Source organism: Piliocolobus tephrosceles, chromosome 6 (genome assembly GCF_002776525.5).
Source record: "Piliocolobus tephrosceles isolate RC106 chromosome 6, ASM277652v3, whole genome shotgun sequence".
Lineage (NCBI taxonomy): Eukaryota > Metazoa > Chordata > Mammalia > Primates > Cercopithecidae > Piliocolobus > Piliocolobus tephrosceles.
Genome location: NC_045439.1, coordinates 69,312,201 through 69,319,071, shown reverse-complemented (window position 1 = coordinate 69,319,071; position 6,871 = coordinate 69,312,201).

Genomic DNA, 6,871 nt, shown 5'->3' with positions numbered 1-6,871 from the left:
TGTTGGTTGCATCAAACCCTTGGATCATTTTCTGATAGATGATGGACTCACTTGCTCACTGCAAGAACTCCTACGGCAGTGGATCATGGCTTGCCACACTTTAGAATCACTGAGAGTGGTAAAGAAGCAAGAATGTCTTTGCCTGCCACCAGAACTTCTGATTCTATTGATCTGGGACGGCTCACAGGCAGGAAATAATGTTTAATGCTCCCATGCGATTCTAATGTAAAACTAGGGTTGAGGATCTGTGTTCTGTGTTAGGTGACTGCCCAGCGCAAAGAGATAAAACAGCGCTCCATCCTCTCCATATTTTCTGATTCGTTTCCTGTTTTGGCAAAGAGTGAGGATGGTAGAGGAGAGAAAATATTGTCGTGATCTTTGGTCTGAGACTTCATTTTTTCCCCAAACAATAATTTTGTGTACCTATTCCTATCCCTATGAAGATACCAAAAAAAAAAAAAAAAAAAAAAAAAAAAAAAAAAATTGATAAGGAAGCAGTGTTTGCTGAGTGAAATAAGTCAGGGCATTTAGAGACCTGGGTTAAGAATCCTGATTCTTAAACTTTCAAACTTTGTGATACAGGGCAAGGAATTTGACTTTTCTTCAACATTGGTTTGTTCCTCTTATAAAAAATGAATAATGATGTATATCTCGTAGTGTTATTACAAGAGTTAAAATGATGATAAATATAACATCTAGCACCTATGCACTCAATAACAGCTATTCTAATATGGTTGAGTGGGCAACAAAAACTGTTACTGAGAATCCATGAAATTTTTTCAAGAAATGAATTTTATGATTCAGTAATAATTTCCAAAATAATTCATTCAGTAATTTATTTACAAAATCTTTATTGAGTCAGTATTATGTGCAAACAAATGTGCTGGGGATATGGGAGCAGACACTGTCTCTTGAATGATGGGGCTTATAGTCTAGTGGGTAAGTTAGAATAGAGAAGAAGGAAAGGGAAACAATGGTGTCGAGACTTCTACCTGAAAAGGTTGAATTCTCCTCTATTTGACTAAGAAACACATCTACTGAGAACACCTATTTTGTAGGCAAGCTGAACAGTTAGATACCCAAGTTATGTTATTACTGTGTAACAAACCACCCCAAAACTTGGTGGCTTATAACACACATTTTGCATTATCTCTCATGGTTCTAGGGGTTGATGGGGACTCACTCAGCTAGTCTGTCCTCAGGATTTTTCACACACTTGCAGGCAAGTGGTGGCTGGGGCTAGAGTCATTGGAAGCCTCTGCTGGGTTCACTGACATGGCTTGCATGTGCTGCTTGCTGCTGGCTGGGAGCACTGGTGGGGCTGTCAACTAAGACACCCCCATGAAGCTTGGGCTTTTCACAACATAATGAGTGTTCTAAGAATGGGCATTCAGAGGACCTAGGTGGAAGCATCATGGATTATTATGACCCTCAGCTTTGGAAACCACAGCATCTCACTTCTATCACTTAACACATTAACAGGAGGCCTCAGATTGAAGGGGTAAGAGATACCCAGGGTGTGGATTCAAAGAGGGGTAGTTCACTGGGGAGGGAGCGTTAGGTATCCTTGGATCTTTGGGGATGAGCTAACATGGAAATCCTGCAGATAGCTGGAATAGTGACTGTGGAGTAGGGATGAGTGATTGTGAGACAGGATTCAGATTTGGAAGACATCTGTGTAGAGGTTACAGTTAGAGTGAATGGAAGACCACTTTTAGAGGAATGGAGACTCTTACAGTTACTCAATGGAAGAAAAAACTGAACCAAAAATAGGTCTCATAGGGGAAGAATGAAGAAAGTCTAAACTCGGGTGTTAATGTAGAGAAGTGTCTCGTCAAGAAGGGTGCTATCAGATTTAAATGTCTCAGAGTTTGAGAAGAAAGAGATCTAGAAATATATGTGATTTAACAAAAGGGAGGTCAATGAGTCACAGCATAGTATAACAAATATGTGCTAGGAGTTTGAGTTTATAGTATAAGATTATCAGTTAGATTGCTCCAGAAGGACTTCATGAATGGAATGAGGCCTTAGCTGGCATTTGAAGGGTGTATCTGGGAATACATTCTGGAAAATACATTCTGGTTGTGTGTTTGGGCTGGTTGTGTCGGGAGCCAACCATTCATCAGACACATCCTCACCTTGCTGGATATTCCACTGGACTACATTAGATGTTATGTGACTCTGAGCTCTGATATGTGCCTATAACAACCGTCCATGTGTGATTCTCCATGTTCTCCCTCCTTTTGAAATGACCCTGGAAGTCACATATTAAGGATGGCAGAGCTGAAAAATGGAAGAATCTTGAATCCCTGAACCACCCATTGTAGGAGAGCCACCTGCCAAGTAGGAACACCTGTTTTGGATTTTAGGTAAGCAATAAAAAAAACTTTTGTATTAAGCCACTGACATTTTGGGTAATCTATTCCAATGACTAGCAATATCTAGAAGTGAAAGACTCCTTTAAAGGACAAGAAATAGACTGATGAGGCTAAGGAGGAGGGCTGGGAATGGGAATAATTGGAGAAAAAATTGAAAAAGTTGGTGGCGGCCAGATTGTGGAGGACATCTTACAATATTACCTCTTACATTTGTATTTTCAAATTTGAAAAACATGTCATATTATCTTTTACTTACATAGCCTTATGAGGCAGATATTAATATTATATTTTAAAGATCATGAAATTTAGGCTTAAAGCCAGTGATTTATGTAAATCACTAAAGTTATGTAAGCACAGAGCTAAGGTTCAAATGCAGGTTGACAGAGTTGGAGGCTAATACTCTCTCCAGTAATAGTCAGCTAACTCATATGGCCAATTGAAAGATGGAAACTACTACAAACAGTCTGTGTGTTCAAGGCAGAGTCTAAGGATTATTATTTTGGTAGCAGCTTTTAGGATGAATGAGCAGTGATTCTAACTAATGAGCTTTGGAGACAGCAAGGAGCAAAGTGATAAGCTTGAATTAAGATGGTGGCAGATGAGAAGGAAAGGAAGGATCAAAGTAAAGTTTTATGAAGGAGAAATCTACAGGGCCTGGATCCTGGGTGTGAGATACAAGAGTGAGGCAGGATTTGATGCTACCTACTGTTAAGGTTCAAGTATGTCAGGGCATGTTTAGCAAAATGGCAGGGAAGGCCCCAGAAGAGTTAATTTGCATGGGGGCGTCAATTTATCTTGAAAAGAGGACTTTTGTCCCTGTCTGGGGGAATGGAAGAGAGGTGCTTATTCAATTCCCAGGGCCCTGTTCTAGATCTAAGACAGGCAGAGAGAGGAACAGAAGGCAAAAGCAGATGAAGATGGTTTCATAAAATATTTTGTGAAATGTGGGGCAAAAGACTGTTTCAGAGCTCAAGGAACAAACATGTTATGACATGGTGCTGGAGTAACAGGCCCTCTTGCCTTTTTCTCATAGGACCTGCGTGGCTCTGACCCTATGTGGCTTGAAGGGGGTATGCATTTTTTTGGAATTGAGTGCACTCTGCACATTTGGGAGCCTGGGGATAGCACAGGGGCAAGAATGGCATTTGGGAATTGTATCCCCTCAGAAGGTGCCAGCGGGGCAGCAGCACCTGTGCTCCTGTGGAGTAAGCAGGCAAGGGCTTCTCATCTGCATGAGTGGGACACTCACAGGGGGCTCAGGAACACCTGGTTGGGGTAAGGGGAGGGCCTTGCAGCATGTGGGGACAATGGGTGAGCAAAATTTAAATTATTGCTATTGATGTGGTTATTTGCCTCTAACAATTGGTGAGCCCTGGGGAAATTCTGGATCCCACTGGGCCCCATGCTGAGAATATTAATGTATAATTTAATGAGGAGACACCTTCCATACACAAGATAGGATCATTTAAGGATTGAGACCTGAACAACAAAAACCGGCTTATTTATACAAATGTAACCTAATCCTAACCCTGTTTAAGCTTCTTATTGTGCCCTTTTACTTGATGGGACTTGGTCTGGCAGCATCCTTGGTGTTTAGGAGGTTATATTTTCAGGAAAAAAAGAATTTTTTTTTTTACTTGAATGTTTCAAAATGCTTTCATGGTATGTGAAGAAAGCCATTTGATTAAAGCGTTTGTAGTTTATATTAAATCCCTTTCTTCTTTGCAAAGAATGTAAAGTTCTGGCACAAACTAAAAGGGTTAAACTACACCTGGCCCTTTCACTGTGTCATTGCAAGTATTGTGAGTAAAGTCTAAAATATGAGTCTTCATGCGAATATTTGGTAATTTCTCCCTGCCCTGCCCCTGCATCCCGAACCCCCCCAACCATGTATCTCATGCTGTTAATATGTTATTCATTTATCAAGTACTGTGTGGCGAGCAAGCAAATTAGCAGTTTTGACACCCCTCCAATAGTAAAGAGGTAGAAAACCTGTAGAGACTAAACCTTTGCTCATTCATCTGTTCATTGTACCACCCTTCTCTTACAAAACCCACTAACTAGAAGCCTCCTGGTATTGGTTCTGCGTCTGTCTGCTCCTTCTCCTGTGTTTTTGAGATGCAGAGCTGCCTGTTTAAACACACAAAACCCATCTACACGTTGAGTTTAGATGAGACCATCCTAAGCCACAGACCATTATTTTTCCTGCTTTGAGTATCACTACCTCGCTCACATTTGTTATCCTCAAAGAAATGGCTCCCAAGGGCGAGGAAGCAGTCAGTGCTGTACCTTCCTTCCCCCCTTCTCAGCAGCCCTGCGTGTTTGATAGATTGCTCCATTAGAGCAAGTCTATTTACTTAAAGACAGACTGCTAGACTTCCATAAACACTTGTGAGAGAAAGACAGTCCAGTTCGTTGTTCTCTGCCCAGCCATTATCCACGTTGTTTCAAACCTTCTGTATTTTGGCCTGTAGGACACACACTTGGAGGTCGGTGCAGCCACGTTTCCTGCAGGAGCTGTTTCTGGCACTCTGGGTGTTGCTCATTCCCTTCTCTGCAGCAGGGGAGTCAGTGTCACTTGTAGGCAAGAATACAAAGCAAACTGAAATGCTAAAGAAATAAGTTGGCAGAGCATGTTCCACAGGCCCAATCCAACAACAACCTAGTAACCATTTAATTTTTGCCCATTTGTTTTATTTGTTGCATAATATGCTTTAAGGCAAAGTTAGCACAAACAATTCATTCATCCAGTATTTATTGAACGTCTGTGATGTGCCAGGTACCATACTAGGCAATGAGGATGTAGCATCGAACTAAATCAGACAATAACCACTGCTCTTCTGAAGCAAACAATCTAGTGGGAAAAGAAAACAATTGCATATTAAGTGAAAATTATGCAGTGAAACCTAAAATTACAGGGCTTCACATATTTCCTAAATCTATTTGAAATAACATACAGTGTCTTATCACTTTGCAGTTTGTAAATAGTTTTTTACATATCAGGTGAAATCAAGGAGGCACTTTCATATGCTTCAACTTTATTATCATTTCAGTAGTTCTGTGAGGTGGGCATTATTTGCCTTGTTTACTAATGGTGAAGCTAAGCTCAGAGTTGGTTGTGTAAGCCCAGCTTTGCAGAGTCACCTCAAGCTCAGACATTCTGACAGAGCAACTAGAACAAAACCTCAAAACATCCAATGAGTTGTATGTTTTTGAAATAATACTGGTAAAAATGTAAACACTCAAGGTTAATAGTGGTCTGACAGTTACATGGAGGGAGACTCAAGGAAATTCATAAATTATGCTACTGTCACTTGCATCCCTCCATACTTTGCCTCTTAGGGTGTTACATACTCAAGAAATCTCGGGGAGGGGAGTGTGGAACAAGCAGTGGGAAACTAGCACCACACTCTTCTGTCTTGCAGTGAGATGCTGGAAAAGCACCACTGCATTTAGAGTTTCCATACTTCAGTCTCAGTTGAATCTGTGATGTGGGCTGGAGATTCCAATTATTGGGAGTGTGTCTGGGGCACTCTGGGGCCTATGAACTCTAGAAACAAAAACTCCCAAACTCCCTTCAGAGGCCAAGTCCTGCATTGAGGAGAAACTGCTGGGAGTAGAACCCAACCTGACAATAGGAATAACAACGCCAACAGAATGAGAAATTCCAGTAAGAATGGGAGAGGGAGCAGAGAAGGAGCATCTCAGAAAGCCAGGATGTATTTATCTCCTTAAAAACAACAGAAGAGGTAATTATAGAGCTATGGGCCTAGACAAGTGATCTAGACACATCCTTCCCTCCGAAAAGTGGAGGAAAACTCATCTGTCTGAAAAATGAGCAACAGAAAAGGATCGTGGGTGAATCACATACAAAGTTATGCAAAAAGGAACATAAAAAGCAGAAAATGTCCCTATTCAATGAAGAATTTAGAGAAATGTGCCGAAATAGATGACAATTACAACCAGATGTTTCAAAATAAGCTAAAAATTTTAAGAAAGTGATAGAAACTATGAAAGAACAACAGAAGTAAGAATTAGAAAAAACTCAGAAATGAGATAATTGGGCAAAAGGATAATTTCATTGACAATAGAATTTATAAAAAAATTTTTAAAAATTAGAAATGATAAAACTGGGAAGAAAATAAAGGTTAATTAACACAATGAATATTGTCTTAAGAGAATTAAAAGAGGGAAAAAGAAAAAAATTTAAAAATCAAGAAATGAAGGAAAGAAAAAGTGTTTGAGAGAAAGTGATACATAAAAGAACAAAGAACATCCAATATACATATTATAGGAACCCCCAAAGGGGAAAAGCAAATAAATGAAGCACAGGAAATATTAAAATCTGTAATATGAGGAAACTTTCCTGAAACAAAAAAATGAAATCAGGTCTCATATTAAAAGGAATGACTTGGGAAAACTGCTCCCCAGAAAACCAATACCAAGACATATTCTAGTAAACATTGGACCTGAAAGCGACCCTAGAGAAAAAG